Source organism: Drosophila pseudoobscura, chromosome X (assembly GCF_009870125.1).
Source record: "Drosophila pseudoobscura strain MV-25-SWS-2005 chromosome X, UCI_Dpse_MV25, whole genome shotgun sequence".
NCBI classification, from domain to species: domain Eukaryota; kingdom Metazoa; phylum Arthropoda; class Insecta; order Diptera; family Drosophilidae; genus Drosophila; species Drosophila pseudoobscura.
The window spans coordinates 65,581,124-65,598,129 of record NC_046683.1 but is presented as its reverse complement, the minus strand read 5'-3'; the positions used below and the strand labels follow the sequence as shown (position 1 = coordinate 65,598,129).

At 46.6% G+C, this 17,006-nt stretch overlaps 1 protein-coding gene across 1 annotated transcript in view; it reads right to left on the bottom strand.

The window, feature by feature from the left end:
- The window catches only part of Tet (Ten-Eleven Translocation (TET) family protein), a 101,957-nt gene that overhangs the window by 61,065 nt on the left and 23,886 nt on the right, over window positions 1-17,006 (bottom strand).

The window sequence follows — 17,006 nt, the reverse complement described above, 5'->3', positions numbered from 1 at the left end:
TACAAGAACTAAAACTGAGAGTTATACAAAAATTGTTAATGAAAGTTTATTCTGTTGCTGGATACCTATTAAAAATTTAGGTTTTGACTTTGTTTGGTTTTTTTTAAGTTGTTTTTAAGTTTTGTTTCTGCTGCAGAATGGGGAGGAGCAGCTTTGTCGTTGGGCGCCTCCTCGGCCATTTCTGTTTCCAGCATTAAAGAACGCATAATACCTGCCATAAAAACCTTAACCAGACACTTAAAAGGACAGCCAGACCTGCCGTTTTGGCCTGCTGCTATAACCATCCCACAGGACTCGTAATCGTATCTCAAGCCCCCCCCCTACCCTGTCGCCCTGGCGCCCTGGCACCCTTGGGCACACAGACAATTAACCATCAAGTGGAATGAATATTCAAATGTTGCTTTTCACTAAATGCAACATCTTGTTGCACAAACACGAAGCACACAGTTTTCGCTTTTAATTTCAAAGTTTTCGTCGAGCTGTGCAACATTTTGTGGGCTGGACTTGGGGGGGTGGCAGCGCAAGCTGCTTTTAATGTTCCATTAAATGTTGTTGTTGTTTTTGTTGTTGTTGTTGGGGTCAGCAGCAGCAGCAGCGGAGCAATGGAAGGGGGGGATCCTGCCTTGGAAGCGAAACTAAAGCCATAAAAACGACGGCAACAACACCAACAGAGAATATATATTGTGTATGGCAGAGCGCGGGAAGGGGAGGGGCGGCGGGGGCGGCAAGACCAACAAGAAAAGTGCACATTGCCCTACCGTCCCCCCCCCCCCCACGCCATTTTATATTATTACAGTGGTCGCTCAGAAAATGGGAAATTCCAGGCCACAAATGAGAGCGAAAAGATCTCCATATTTATCCGATAGTTTTTCATCGTAAACTCCTCCAGAAAAGTTTAGAGACCTGCAAATTTGGATTTTTCTCCCAGAGGGGGGACCACTGTATTATTATTATTATTACTATTTTCCCACACACACACAGAGAGAGAGAGAGAGAGTAACATTTTTAATATTGCTGTGGGTCTGTGTGTGGTGTTTGTTTTTCTCTCTGCGTTTTCATCTTCGAGTTGTTTTTCCCCCATTTCCCCATTCCTTTTTTCATGGTGGAATTTTCTGTTATTTTTATGGGGAATGGTGAATGGGGAGGGGGGTGGTGGTGGTGGTGGGGTCAATATATACACATCATATAATTCAATGTTGGGTTCCATTATGCAGTTTTCGCTCTCTCCACATCCCTGGCCGCCCTTAAACTGCAGTTGCGAAACAAAGTTCAAGGAAGAGGATAATTGCCAAACATGAAACACGCTCAAAAAGAGACAATCCCCCCCACCCCCCTCCGCCCACCGAAGGCAGGAAGGAACTGGGCGCGGCCACACCTACATACGCCCACACAGCCAGCAAAGCACTCCCTCGCTCTCCTTCACTCTCCCGCTCTCTCTTTGGCACCGCAAAAACCCATCTTCTTCTGTTCTCTTCTCTCTTGTTATTTTTCTCGCTTCTTCCTCGACTGCTGCTTGCAATTTTCATATCATTTAATTAAAATCGCAAAATTTCGTACACGTTTCCATTTTCGTTTTCGTTTTCCCTCTGCCACGCCGCCCCGCTGCCCCTGCCCCGCTGCCACGCTGCCTGCTCGCTCTTTTTGGGTTTTTATTTTTATGATTTTTATGGCCCGGTAAAAACACTGAAAGCTGAGAAAAGTGCAAAAGGCAGAAAATTAAAAATACTTCTTCGATGCGCAACCATCAACTACAACAACTACAACAACAACAACAGCAAAAATATAATAAAAATAAAAGGAGCCAAATGAAGAAGAAGAGGAAGAAGAAGAAGAGCAAAAACGTGCAGGCCCAGCCCCCGTTCCAGTCCCCTCCCCCCTCCGCACAGCCCCAGCCACACCATTCGCCAGCAACCCACACGACGGCAAAGCGAATTCAATTGAAATGGATCGAGGAGTTTAAATAAAAATATTCTCCATCTTCTTTATGCGCTTTTTCGTGGCCCCAAAAGGAAGCGGGCGTAACGTCATTAAAAAACAAGAAAGGAATGCCCACTGGCGGGTGCTCCCAAAGTATTGGATACCCTGGAAGATCGCAGGGTAAATGGCATGGAAAACATATATGAAGTATTCCAAAGCCCAAAGCTTTTCGATCGTACCCTCCCTGCACAGGGTATGAAAATGGGCTGGCAGCGAAGGCGGAGGAGGCGGAGGAGAGACAAGCAAATATTGCGGTCGGTCCGCACACCTCACCTGCGCTCTCGCTCGCTCGCTCGCTTGCTCGCTTCCACCCCCCGCTGCGGGAGTCCCTTTTTTATATTCAGTTTGATTTATTTCCTGGCCGCCAACTTTTATTTGCCAAAACACAATTTCCAAATGCAATCAACTTTTGCAATCAAATTATTCAATAAGCAGCAGCAGCCGCAGCAGCAGCAGCAGCAAAAACAAAAGCACAAACAACGACAACAACAGAACTGTGCGTACGACGCGTGAAGATGGAATTGATGGCAAACAAACGGCACTCTTTTGCACTCTCTTTTAATTTGAGCGCTGCGTTGCTCTCTGACGCGCTTTGTCGCTCTTTGTTTCTCTGCCTTGTGGACTGTGGAGTGTGGAGTGTGGGCTGTGGATTGCGGATCTCGTTTGATCTGGTTTGTAGATAAGCCCTGCCATGGGAGTGTGGGTGTTGGAAGAGTCAGGCAATACAGAGGGAAAGCAGAGGTGCAGCAGCGGGTAAACAACTAAGGAATACCCTGGGTTCGCCTAGTCCGCTTCTTACAGAATTCCAGAGCTCCACCCAGACAGCTTCCACATTTAATCCCTATTGTTACATCCCAGAATTTCCAATAGAACTTCACAAATACCAGTCTTGGGGACTCCCTGGACTGGCCCACACCCGAATCACTACCTTCGCTCGCTCGTGCCGATGGGAATACAACTGTTGCATATTAAATTCTACAACGAAATTCGTTTTAATTATGCCACTTGGTGCACATCTTCCTGGGAAGCCATGACATTTCGTCAAGACAGAATTGACCGAATGTTGAGTTGTCATCATTTTTGGGAAACAACTTCCGGTCCGCCGGTCTTCCGGTTGCCTGACATTTACATTAGCACTTCCGCTGCCTGGCTACTCCCCCTCCCGCACTCATTATTCCTCCGTTTCTGTGTCTGTGATAATTACGCAAAATAAAGTACGGGGGAAACCTAAAATAAACATAAACTATGCCGGTTTTTATCAACATTATTTAGCACTCGTAATATCAGGCTCTCGCTCGCTCCCCCTCGCCCATCCATCCTCTCTGTCGGCCTTCATATTTTCCTTTAATAACCGTCTCTTTCCACCCAGCACTTGGCTGTCTTTATTTGGGTGCCCGGTCGCCAGCCCGACCCCTGACCCCTGACCCGGACTCATGTTAGTTTAGTGGCTGGCTGTCGCTGTGTGGACATTGTTGCTATTTTCTGTAGCTGTTCCCGTTCCCGTTCCCATTCCCGTTATTGTTGTAAAACTTTATGCATTAATTTTACATTTTCCTGGACCCCTAGAACCACTCTAGAGCCCCATCCCGAAAGCTATCCCTGTGCACCTACGTGTATCTGTGTGCGAGAGTATCTTTTGGTGTGTGTGTGCGTGTATGCGAGTGTGTGTGTGTGTGTTTGCATTAACTCGCCACATGCAAAATTTACGTTTATTTATTATGGTAGAGAGCCCCTATACCATCGTATACCATCCATGGCCCCCTTTCGCTGCCGCCGCTGCTGCTGCTGCTGCTATATCCTGCTGCATCCTGCGGCAAAAATGTGCAGCCAAACATTTTGTGAGATTTCATATACACATAAAAGTTATGTAATTATCAAAGTTATAATGCACCTACAGCCGGAGAGAACCCAGCAAGAAAATAAAAATAAACTAAAGAGCTGGCTTATGGGGCACGGCCGGGCCCTGTGTGGCATCCACTCCGGCGCACATACATATATCACTTAGGCGGTATCATATTTAGTTTTTATTTTATTTGGACCTTTTTTTTTCTCCTTTTGCCGGCACTTTTCCCTGCTTGTTTTTCTCCTGCGTGTGCATAAAGTTTTTTTTTCGGAATTTAGTTTTGAGCCATAAAATGAAAAGTTGATGAAAATAATGGAAAAAAAAAATAATTGAAGCAAGTATTTTAGGATATATATTTTTTCTTTTGGAATCGAAATTAAGCCTAATTGGGGACCTTTTCGTTAGCTAAGGGTTTGACCATTGCAAATTTAGGGAACACTTCTCTGATCGGATCTGAAACCCCTCAAAACTGGGCATCCAGAACATCCAGGAACCACTTCTTTGCACCAGTCAAATGTATGTTCGCTGAAAAGACTGAATCTTAGTCCATCTGCCATTCAATCGATTGAAAGCCCGCCATTCTTTGAGGGGGAAAACCCCAAGTAGCGCTTCTGATTTTAAAGTGGGGCAAGCGAATGCCACGCCCCGTTTAAAGATAGGTATTTCTTCTATGGCATTCTTGTGTTGCAAAATATTTGCCAGACTTATTAACATTTTGATATGGTTTTTAGATGCATAATTAATGGGTAAATGGAAAATGGTAGGCACACGATTTCTTCAAACTTCGATTGCATTTTGCTTTCCAGTTTTTTCTTCTTTTCTTCTTTCGCCTATTGTTGCTGCTCTCTCCCTCTGCCTCCTTCGTCTTCTGTTTTATCTCTTCTATAAATATATCTCATTTGCATAAAATTCTAATTTAACTGCTGCTTCTGCTACTTCTTCAGCATTTTCTTCTTCGGCTTTTCCCACTTGCTCGTTGTGCTTCCTCTTCTCCTGCGTCCTCTTCCTCCTCCTCCTCTTCTGGCCATCTCTTTCTGGTTCTCCTACAATTGCCATCTCCCCCCCCCCCCCCGACTTTCGGCCCGTTTTTATGATGCAATTTATTTTATTTTCTCTTCGGTTCGCTTTTCCAGCACAACATTTTCCTTGTTTTTTTCTTGCTTCTTCTTCTTCTTGGTATTTTTCTTGATTTCCACTTGGTTTCGGGGGGCTAGGGGCTGGGGGGGGCTGGGGCAAAGAAACAATTTTCGTTTATTTATTTTTGTTTTTCCCTACTTTTTTCTTATAGTTTTTCCTACTGCTGTCTGCCTGTTTTTTTTCTTTTTGCCCCCGTGAGTTTTTCTACGATTATTTTTGTTTTGTTTTTTGTTGCCTTTATTGTTGTTGTTTGTTGTTTATTTGTTTATTTGTTTGTTGTAACTGTGGCAACACACACATTATTTATGTTTATATTTATATTTATTTTTTTTATAGTTTATTCATGCAAATTGCAATAAAAATTGCCTTTATTTTTACATTTTCATTTCCATTTCGGCCTCGCCCCGGTTTTCGAGTCTTTAAAAGGATGGAGGAGAAGGGAAAGGGGATGGGGATGGGCATGGGGTCCCCCCCAATTTTCACATAAGAAAATCAATAAGCTTCCTCAAAGTTTTTCCTGCCGTCTTTTGCCTTTTCTTTTACGGTATTCTCGTTTTTTTTTTTTAATTTCTTGTACGCGCAATTCGGATGAATTATTTATAAACCTGAAGTGAATAGCCCCCACCCCCCTCGCTCCCCAGTCGTGCACCCCTGTACCATCCATAAGCAACAATTTTTATGGCCAACATTATTTTTTTTTGTTTCTTTCCTTATTTTTCCCATTTTATTTATATTTTTTATTATTGGCTGCCTGGAATTTCTGGCACAAAAAAAAAAGTTGTACGCTTTTCCTTAATGCAAAATAGAGGAAAACAAACATTCAAAAAAATGTTAAACACACACACACACACACACACAAAATATATGCAAAATATTCACATTTTTTTTGTTTGTTTTTCAAGTGAATTGGAATTTTAGTCAAATGAAATGAAATGCGGCACATTTTTCTTCTGTGTGAGTGTCCAAGTGTGTGTGTGTGTGTGTGTGTAAGTGTGCGTGAGTGCCAGGGGTGCCCTTACAGAAAAAGGGTTGTTTCGGGTGGTTTTTGCGGTGGGGGTTTTTAATGTTAATGGAAATGGAAATTTCCAGTTTTTGGCAGTTTTCGGGTTTGGGGCTTTGTTTTCTTTGTGGTCTGCCCACCTCTATAGGGAAAAAGTCATTATGATCTATGGATTTTTCCAATATCAAGACCAAAAGAGTTTTCAATTCATAAATTCCAAGAAATTCCCTTTTTTGTTGAATGTTTCCTTAAACGATTTCCAAGAAATTCCCTCCCCCCCATACACCCATTAGGCAGGGCCTATCCAAACCCTTGCCACGCCCACAAGACACAGCCTTAACAAACTTGTCAATCTTTCGGACCCGTGTTGGCCTCTCCCTCTCCCCAGCACGCAGCACGCCCCCTTTTAGGTCAGAGCCCTATAATTTACTGCAATTTGCTGAACGTTTTTCGCCTCCCCCCCCCACCCGCCTCTGTGGGGTCCCGCCTTTGTTTGCAGGGCAGGCAGGAGAGAGGGCTTGGGGGGCAGGGCTTGAGGGGCTGATGGTTTGCTGCTCAATTATGAAAAATAATTTTTTAATTTGTTTGCTTTCTGTTGTCGCGTTTTATTTGTTTTTCCTTGTATTTACATTGGCGTCTATTTTTAATGGCAATACAAAATGGTGGTGTAAAATGAGAATTCCTTTTACTTCCGGAGCCCCCGATCCTCGAAAGGGGTACAAGGGGTTTGCCAGGGTTTTTTGGAGATCAAAAGGAAGACAACATTTGTAAATCTACTAAAAATATTATCCCCAACCGGTGAAAAATCGTTCCTTTTTCTCTGCTGTAATGTGGGGTATCTTTTCAATAGTTTCTCTCTCGAAATCCTGGTTTTTGAGTAGCGTGGGGGAGTAGTGGGGGAGTGGGTGGTGGGTGGTGGTGTTATCCTCGTGGTCGCAATAAAACCCATAAAATTCTTTCATGTTCTTTATTTATTTTCGTCCAACCAACGGACATATCTTGCCTCTCTGTCGCTCTGTCTTCTCTCACTCCCTCCCTCCTTTACTGGCTCCCTTCTTTAAATATATAAATTATTAATTTTAATTTTCTGCATGCATACTTCAGTGCACAGCCAGGACACACTCACACACCCCCTCCCCCGTCCACCACCCGCTGTCATCATCATTTTTCGCAGTGTTCTTTTGTGTCTGGCAATTAATTTTAAATTGGGCGTGCATACGGAAAATATTCGTAGTTTTCTTTACTTTTTACAAACACTACGATGTGTGTTTGTGTGTGTGCATGTGCATGTGCACGTGTGTGTGTGTGTGGGGAAATGGCGAATAAAATGAAAATAATTCCACATTAAATGCATTTTGTGTGCTGTGCTCTTCAGTTGATAATGGGATTTTTACTTGGGGTTTTTTGAAATTGGTTGCGACTGATGAAAATTGTAAGCTTCGGGGAAAAGTAAGGAAAAGTTTGGCCTGGAAATGAACGAATTCTGGGAGTGGCTTTCTTTTTTGCAGTACCCTTGAATGCTTCTGCCCCACTGTGGCACTTGGTACACGTTCATGTGATAATAATCCTCATTTTTGGATCCGAATGTTTTCTTAGAAAGATTTAGTTCTAATTGAAAATTATTCTTTAATTGGTAGAAAGTTTTCTCTCTCTCTATCTCTTTCTCTGTCGCTCTATCACAAAGTTCACACGCTCTCCTCGCCAGCTGGTTATAGATTTCTTGTGGCACGGCACTGCTTACATTTGGTGCAACAAGAACAACAATCAGTGGCAACAATCAGCAAAAACAAAAGTCCGCTGGTAGTAGGTTGTTTTTTTTTGTGGCCCGCTTCTGGTTTTGGCCTTTGCAGGCCATAATAAAAGCCATAGAAAGAATGAACAAAAGAAAAAGTAGACGAAGAAGACGAGGAATGCACAAGTACAACTACAACATCACATCTTTTACAACGTCGAACTTTAATTGCATAATTATGTGCAGTTTTGCAATTTATCATTTTCATTTTTCTCCATGTTTTTCTTTGCTTTGCTTTACTGTTTTTGCTGCTGCTGCTGTTGTTGTTGTTTTTCTGTAATTTATGTGCCCGCTGCTGCCGCTGCTGCTGCTGCTGCTGCTCCTCTCTTGCTTCTCTGAGCGGGAGAGCGCAGGAGAGAAGTAAAGTAAAATGAAATTTAATGCAGCGCAAATATTGAGAATACTTTTTCGTGGCTGCATTTGTGCTGTGGTTTTTGCTGTTGGGTTTCTTCTGCTGCTGACTTGAAGCCCTGTCCAAACGAGCCAGCCGAAGCTGGCTAAACAGTTGAACAATTCCCATAAATAGATTTGTATTTAGGTGTTTCCTAATGGCTTGCCGATGGCTAAGTAAATAGCCGAAAACGCTGACCATTCGTATACGCTGCCGAGCCCAGACGAATGCTTTGCCCAGACGAATGCGTTGCCCTGACGAATGCGCTGCTCTGACGAAAGCGTTGCCTAGTTCAGACAGAGCTTAAAGCTGCCTGCCTGCCTGCCTACCTGCCTGCTGCATTCGATCGTTCTGCTCTCTCGCGTTGTCGTTGCTCTCGCTCTCGCTCTCGCTTTGTTTTGCTTCATCTCATGCTTTTTATGATCTTTGCTGATAAGCTCTGGCGCTGGCTCTGGCTTTGGCTCTGGCTCAGGCATGTACTGCCCTTGAAAAGGCTGAACATGATTGAACGTGCTTCCATTTCGAATAGCATCGATTCATATGCTCGTACAGACATTCTAGAGTAAAAATCGCTGCGTGTTCGTAGGAAAAACTTTTGTTTAAGTTTCTGAGAGTGTATCTAAGGCTTCGGTTTGGCTCCTTCCCTTCGACTATTTGACGTTTCTTATGTATGTCTTTTGGGTGTCACGCCCTTTGGTCGTGATCTTTGGGCGTGTGCCTGGTGCCCGACCCAACCCATGCCTCTCTTGTGTGTGTGTTCCTGTTTCCTTTAATAATTATAATTTATGCTTAATTCTTTCAAGGCTTATCGCCCTGTGCCTGCTGTCCCCCTCCCCCTCGCCCTCCCCTCTGCAAATGCGTGTTCCTTTGAAGCTGCGGCCGCGTGCGTGGAGTGCGTGGGAAGCGCATGGCTAATCAAGCAATTAGCGAATGCCATCAAATAAGCATTAGACAGGCACAGGCACAGCCACGGCCACAAAAGCGGACGAGGAGACCGGAGGCCAGACACCAGACGGATCCCCCTCCAATCAGTCAGAGCAGAGCCGTGCATTTTCAATTTGGGGCCTGCGACACGAAGTTTGAGGGGCATGTCTATGACCGTTTTTGGCTGACGTTGATGTCTGCTCCCCCCCACCCCCGCCCCAATCCTTCTTCTAAAAGCGGTTGGGGCTTGGGGCAGACAGACGACGATGCTGCTACCCCGCATCTTTGCAGGGAGTGTAGAAAATATTGAAAAACAAAGAAAATTAGTTCCCGGTCAGGCGTGTGTGTGTGTGTGTGTGTGTGAGTGCAAAAAGTTGACTGCGCCGAGAAGACGGCGATGGCGACGGACAAAACAAAGCAAAAGAGAAGCAAAGCGGCAGGGAGTGTGGTGGAGTGCGTGGAGAAATGGCGAAAGTAGAAAGCAGAAGCGCACAACGTGTCGTATGAGCAATGCAGGGAGGCATTTTAAGGGTTGTTGCAACCTAATCGCAGACAAAGCCTCTGTCTATGCATCCGTGTGTGCGCGCGCGTGTGTGTGTGTGTGTGCGCGTTCCTGTCTGTCTGGCCACCTTCATGTGGGGAAGAGAGAGGTAGAGTCACAGAGCAAGAGGGCGGACATCAACAACAACATCAAAAACATCAAATGCAAGTGCAAATTCGGCCGCCTGCGAGGCAATTACCAGGAAAATGCCCGCATAAGTAGGCAATAAAATATTTAAAGCCACGAAATCAAACAAAATATAGCAATTGAATAGTAAAAATATCTACGTCATTATAATAATAATAATAATAGTAACGGTAGGAAACAACCCCCAGGATCGCACTTAATGCATGCCAAAATTAAAGCGAATGGCGAAGCCCCTGCACCTCCCCCACTCTCTCGAAACCCAACCTCAACCTCAGCTGAACTCAGACAGACACATACACATGCACACACATATGCATGTACACATGTATGCATGGGTAGAGAGAGAGCGAGAGAGAGAGAGAGCGAGAGAGAGCTGGTTTATATAAGGCATTATAGACGCGCATTTGTGTGTGGGGGGTGGCAATTGAAAAAGCTTTACTGCTGCCGCTCCACTGCTGCCATAGTCATCGCCCATCGCCCATCGCGCACCGCCACCGCCCACCGCCATCTCCAATCGACGTCGTCGTCGTCGTCGTCGTTGCCGTTGTCGTGGCACAGCAACTACCCCTTGGAACACAGAGGGGTATGCGGTGGGGTATGCTCAGGTTGGAAGGTTGCTTGCTGGGCAAAGGGTTGAACGGCCTAGTGCTCATCGATATTTGATTGTTTAGTTAGTGATCGATTATTATCGATTATTATGCTGATATCGATATACATGAACCTTTAAGCTGATACTTCATACCATTCTAGCTTTATTCCTTAGTTTTATAAAATATCCGTATTTTCTCCACCATCTTATCAGATTTGTAAAATTATTAATTTAAAATATTTTTTTTTATTTAATATTAATAAAAATATATTTTTTTTAAATTTTAAATTTGTTTTGTCATCCAACGATTCCTTAAAACTGTTTATATATTAGAAAATCAATTGATTTCATTCCGATTTTAGTTATTTTCCTTTTTTCCAATTAATATTATTTATTTCTATGGAGATCTGAGATATATATACATATATATATCTAAGAAAAGTACGCCTACAAAGGCATTGTAGTCTTTTCTTTGGTACAAATACATTGTAGTCTTCTCACAGTTTTCCAAATGGAAAATCTTAAATGATGAAACACCAAAATCCGAAATCTTTTTGTAGCTTAAAAGATGCATGTATTTCCAATCATTCGTCCCTACACCAGAACCCTACTCCTTACGTTTCAATTACACCCAGCCCCCTCCCCACCCACCCCTCTCTAGAAAAGGTAAATCCTCTTCCACTGTCCTTTTGGAAATCCTATTTGCTGGGTATCAATTGAGTTCAATTTTCTTGTCTAGTGTTTTTCTTTCATTTTCTTCGCTTACTTTTTGCCCAATATATATGCAGCTATATACACACACATATATACATATGTATGTGTGTGTGTGTGTGTGTGTGTGTGTGTATATAGAGTGTGAAGTATGTGTGTCCGTCCTGCACATTTATCAAGTTTATATAAAAGCTGAAGCTGTAGCTCGGGCTCTGGCTCTGACTCTGGGCTCTGACTCTGGGCTCTGGGTTTTGCCATTATGTACGCCCCGTGGAATCGGTAGTTGGGGGGTGGCATTGCGTTGTGGGTGTGGCTGAGAGGGCGGGTGGTAGGTGGGTGGAGCAGTGGCGCGTAAGACAAGCGAAATAGCAGTAAATAAAAGCAAAAAAAAAAAACAAAAAACAAAGAAAAAAGAAAAAAGCGTACAAGAACTTAACGAGCAAACGATTTTTATGACAGCATTTTGTGCCTTAAAGCGCTTAATGCGATTTATGTAGATGTATATTTGTGTGTGTGTGCCCCTGTGTGTGTGTGTGCCCCTGTGCCTGTGTGCCTGTGTATGTGTTAGTTGTAAAAATGACAAGCTTCGAAAGTTGAAGCAATTTATGTTCATTTTAAATTGAATTTCAAATTTATTGCTGCAATTTTGGGAGCCTGCTTTTGTCCGGAAACGGAAGTGCTTTTCCCTGTGTTGGTGTGTGTGTGTGTGTGCTGTAAATTCCATTGTCGTGTAGCGCCCCAAAAGAAAATTAATTAAGCAAACGGCAACTAAGTACTGCCCAAAAAAAAGAAAGAAGGGAAAATTGAATTTAAATTCTCTGTGGGAAATTCCTTAAATAATTAAACTCAAGTCTGAGACGCGACAGAGACGCATGGCAGCAGTTCCGAGAAAAAGGTCAATCAACTTTTTGGGAGGGAAACCTTTTTCTCGGGGATATCCCAGGCAGACGACCGGCAGACGCTTTGGACGCCCCAAAAAGGACATGCAAATGCCGCAACAGGCAGATCCAGCGGCAGAGCCAGCACAAAAAGGAGAGACGCAAAAAACCGGGAAAAGAATGGAAAAAAAGTTACGAGTCAGCGGCGCACAAAAGGTTGACGACACGGCTCTGCCATCCACAAGGATACTCGGCAGGCAGAACAGGACAGGACCTTTTTTCTCCCTCTGTGTGTGTGTGTGTGTGTGTGTAGGTTGACTGCCTCAAGGATGTTGTCGCAGCAGCAACAATGTTGTGCTGAGCGGCTCTTTCCTCTCTGGGGAGCAGAAAGGGTCAAGTGCGGGCGCGTGGCAGGCGGGGGGGAGGGCGGCAGAAGTCACCAGCCACCAGTCACCGGCAAGGACATTCAACCGAAAAAGGGTTAACATTAACCGTTCTTCCTTCTTCGTCCGTCGTCCTTCGTCCCTTTTGCCTCGCCGGTAATGAAGCTCATTGGCCTTTTTATTAGACGAAGACGAAGTTGTTGCCACTTGTCCTTGTTTCTTTTTTTTCGCCCTCCTTTTTTTTTGTATACGTTTCCCTTTTTGAGGGTATTTTTATGGCACTGACTGCCCCGGACCGACGACCTTGACCTGCTGCCTGCCTGCCACTGCCACTGCCACAGCGTAGACCTTGAACTTGGCCCGTAACCGAGGAAGGCCAACGCCCCCTCCCCCCCGTCCATCTCCCTCTCCGCCTGGCTGTGTCGCTGTCGTTTCTTTTTTTTTTGCTGCCCTCCACTTGGCTTGGATTTCAATGAAGAGGCGCCGCGGGCTGCGGCTGGGGCTGCGACTGGGGCTGGGGCGTATGTCCCGTCCGTTCCCATGGATGTGGCAGTGGCAGTGGCAGCCAACTGTTGCCTGTTGCGTGGCCGCTGCTTTCAGCGCTTTCATTGTTCGACTTAAGACCCACACGGGGATCGTCTCTGCCTGCCTGTCTGTCTGTCTGTCCGCTCAGTCTTTCATAACGATGAACAAGAAGCAGAAGCAGAAGCAGCAGCAGCAGCACACAAACCGCAACATGAGCTGTGTGTGGCAGTGGGGCAAGGGACCCCGGTACTCGGTACTCGGGACTGGTTGCCTCTGCTTCTGCCTCTGCCCCTGCCTCTGCCTCACGTGCTGCGTGCTGCCAAAAGTCGCCTTCTCCTCTTACAGTTTGGGACATCACCAAGTGCCAAGTGGCAAGTGGCAGTGGCAGTGGCAGTGGCAGTGGCCATGGCAGTGGCAGTGGCAGTGGCAGTGGCTGCTGCCTGTGCTACCTCGAATGGCGGTGGGCTGCCTCCAATGCGGACAGTTGGACGACAAATTGTCTGACTCTCGACTGCCGCCTGCCGACTGCTGCCTGCTGCCACAGGCCCGTGGCTCTGTTTTTTACGAGCTGTATGTAAGCTCTTGGTATCGCCATCGCACGTAGGAGTCGCGTCCCCTCCATCTGTTGCTGCTGCTGTCACGGTTGGTGGTGCGGCAGTGGCCCGGGCCCGGGCCAGGGACCGGGCCTCGGGTCTGGTGTGTGCCACTGAGGTAGCCGCCTTGGCGCCACAGCATGTTGGGGCATGTTGGCATTTACGATTATGTCTGGCAACTGCTCCTCTACCTCTCCTCCTCCTCCTCCTCCTCCTCTCTGTTTGTTTTGAGTGATGGCCAAGGTGTGGCCAAAGTCTTAAAGAGAGCCTTCGCTTTGACATTGTGGCAGGCGGCAGGCGGCAGGTGGCAGGGGCACCGAATGGTGGAACCCGTTGAGCGGCTTTTCAGCGATTGCGGCGCCTAATTAGACGTTAAGTGCACGGGTCGGTCGGCACCACCAATTGAAGTCGCCACAGGCCGTGCTCCTCCTTCTGCCCCATGCCCATGTCCATGTCCATGTCCAAACATTGTGACAGGCGCGATTGCATCGCATGGGGCATGTGTTGACTAATTGCCGCCCCTCTAGAGAATGTCGTGGCATGGCGCTGGTGCCCCGGCCCCATTCCCAGAGCTGGACAAACGCCAACGCAGCGCCCAACAACAACAAAAACAAACAAAAATGCATGCAACACAGAAGGTGGGTGGACTAGCCAGGGCTTTGCGCAAAAAAAATGCACATTTGCCAATGAAAAATATCCATTACACTGGCCTACAAAATCCACCGAATGTCCCCCGAATGGTGGGTGAAAACTGCACGGTGGGAAGGGGGAAAGGGACCGCGAATCTACATTCATGCCCGATACTAGGGCGGTCCTGCTACTCTCCGCCAGAGGGCGCAGAGTGTGTGGGAGAGAGACAGAAACAGCCAGAGGCCACTGCCAATTGATTTGTTCCTTCTGGCTATAATAACGATTCGATCTGATCCAGATTCGGCACTCGGATAGATATGGCCATTCTCTATGATACTGCATTATATCAAATTGTGAATGCCACAGACTTTCGTCCTTTGTGGGGACGGAAGAGGTGTGTTCCTATCACAGGAGTCTCTCATAGTCTTATAGATGGACAGACGGCCAGAGGGACAGGGCTCAATCGACTCCGCTATTGATTATATATACTCTTATTGAGTATCGGTTATAAAAATGTTTCCTTTGGTATTTCAGGTTTTCCAGCATCCTCTACCAAACTTACTCAAAGATGATTCCCTCATTCGCTCAATGGAAATGTGGCCAAAAATTGAGTCAAACATTTGCCTTGTAGTGCAGTGTAAGCCTTTGGAGGCTGAAGGCCTGGCGGATGACAAATTCCAGCCGCATTCCATATGCAGATTTTGTACAACGATATAGGGGGAGAGAGAGAGAGAGCGCTGGATGGGGGAGTGGTGGCAGAGACAGAGACAAAAAGAGAGTGTAACAAGTTGCTGACCAACGGACAGGGCCGTTCATTTGGCCTCTGACTCGCTGTGGCACCGGGAACGGGCGCGTGACTGTGGCACCACCAGAGCAACAGAGCGCCAGAGCTGGAGGTCCAGACCTCTCCCAAACAATGGGCCGCCCCCAAAAATGTGTGTGTGTTTTGGTAGCTGCAACCAGACATGAAGGCCGTGGAGGCCACGGAGCCCGCGGCCGCGTTGCAGGCGTCAAAGCATGCCACCAGAGTAGGAGTCATGGTCATGGCAATGGCATTGGCCATGTGGCAGGCAGCATTCGGGGCTTGTCCCGGTCTCGTCTGCCAATGGATTTTCCTTTCTTTTGCGTTTTGTTTTTGCATTGCAGCCAGCGACAGAGCCAGCGCCAGAGCCAGAGCCAGGCGCTGAAAGGTCATATGCTGCTGGGAGGCTGGAAGGCTGGGAGGCTGGGAGGAGGCAAGGAGGCAGCATCGCGACCTGGATTTTGGCAGCAACAGCAACAAGGAAAAACTGCAGTGGCACACCCGTGCCACACCGTGCCGGATCCGCATTCGTGTCCGTGTCACTGGGCCACCGAAAAGAAAACAACAACAACAAAAAAAAGCAGAACAGAACAGAGCAGAGCCGAACAGCACTTTACTTTCCCCCCGAACACAGACACAGATTTGTGGCAACAGCTAAAGGAAAACTTTGCAAATGTTGCACAGAGCCAGGAGATTGGAGCGAGGGCGGACTGGGAGGGGGAGGGGATGCTGCTGCAGACAAAGTCTCTGGAAGCCAAGAGTCGGGGATGCCACAAAACTTAAAGAACGTTTTGCTGCCATCGTGTGCTGTTCAATGTCGAGGCGGCTCCAGGCAGAGCAGGCCTGGCCCTGCTCCACTCATTGGAGGCATGCAACCAAGCAGGAGCAGGAACCAGACTGTGGCACACACACAGAGAGAGGGAGAGAGAGAGACGCAGCCACTTGGCTGCTGCCAGACAGCGGATGGAAGGTTCGGAAGGCAACTTGTTGCGGGTTTTATGGAGCCACAGTCAGAGTCAAAGTCAGAGCCAGAGCCAGAGCCAGAGGACTGCCTGCCGCCGCCACTTGGGTGGATGTCTTCTGTTCTCTGCCACTGCTGCCACTTCTGCCTTTTTCTGCCACTCCGAAGCCCATGTGTGTGTGTGTCACACACTCCGGGGAGTCACTGGTGGTGAGTCGTGTGGCAATGATGACATAATCAACGCTTCATTGACGATTACACCCTGTCCCACGGTCCCACGGTCGTACGGTCCTGGTGCCACAGCTGTTGCTGCTGCTGCCACAAGTTGTGGCTGTGGCTTGTACAACAAATCACACGGTGAGTCGGGGAAATCTACTTGGAAGCCACTTCGGATTCGGAGCCAGAAGAATGACCTAAAAGTTCATCAACTTCTCTGGAATATCGTGTGTTAAAGGGGCTGTATATCCTTTGTAATCCAGACATTGCCTTCTCCACGAAGGAAACTCTTCCATTTCCTGCTGCAAGCCATTTTCCATCGAGGCACACGTGTCGCGACATCACGATGCTGGAAAATGGCATAGTAAAAGGCAAGAATTCACTCAAAAAAGTATTTTAAAGACTGTAAAATACAATCAAATATATATAATTTGTTACTTAATTGAATTTACATATATTTTAGGTATGAAAACATTTCTCAGGGCCTTTTTCGAGAGTTTTGAAAGTCTTTCTTTTGGCTGAGAAGTGGACGTGGATTGTGTCCCTGAAATACTTCCATTTCCTGGGATATTTATACGCACACACGGAAACCGTTTGACAGCCCCAAACCATTACATCCATCATTATGCCACTTACTCAAACTCGAATGCTATGGCCGTGCCACTTGTGGCTGTGTATCTGTGGCATTCATTGGATATTAACTTGTGTCAACTTTTTACGACAGGCCCAGGCCCGGGTCCGGGCCCAGGGCCGACCTTGAAATTCAAACGGTAGACAGACAGAGACCCTGACACTGACACTGCCACTGCCACTGCCACAAAGGATGTTGCGTGCTGTGCAAAAGGGAATCATCCGTCCCCTGCCCCGAACCATCCAAGGGCTAAGGTCAAAGTCAATGGCAGCGCCACTGACTCTGCCACTGGCGCTTTTCCTGGTCTGCCTTTGGGTCTGGTGGAGTCCCAGAGT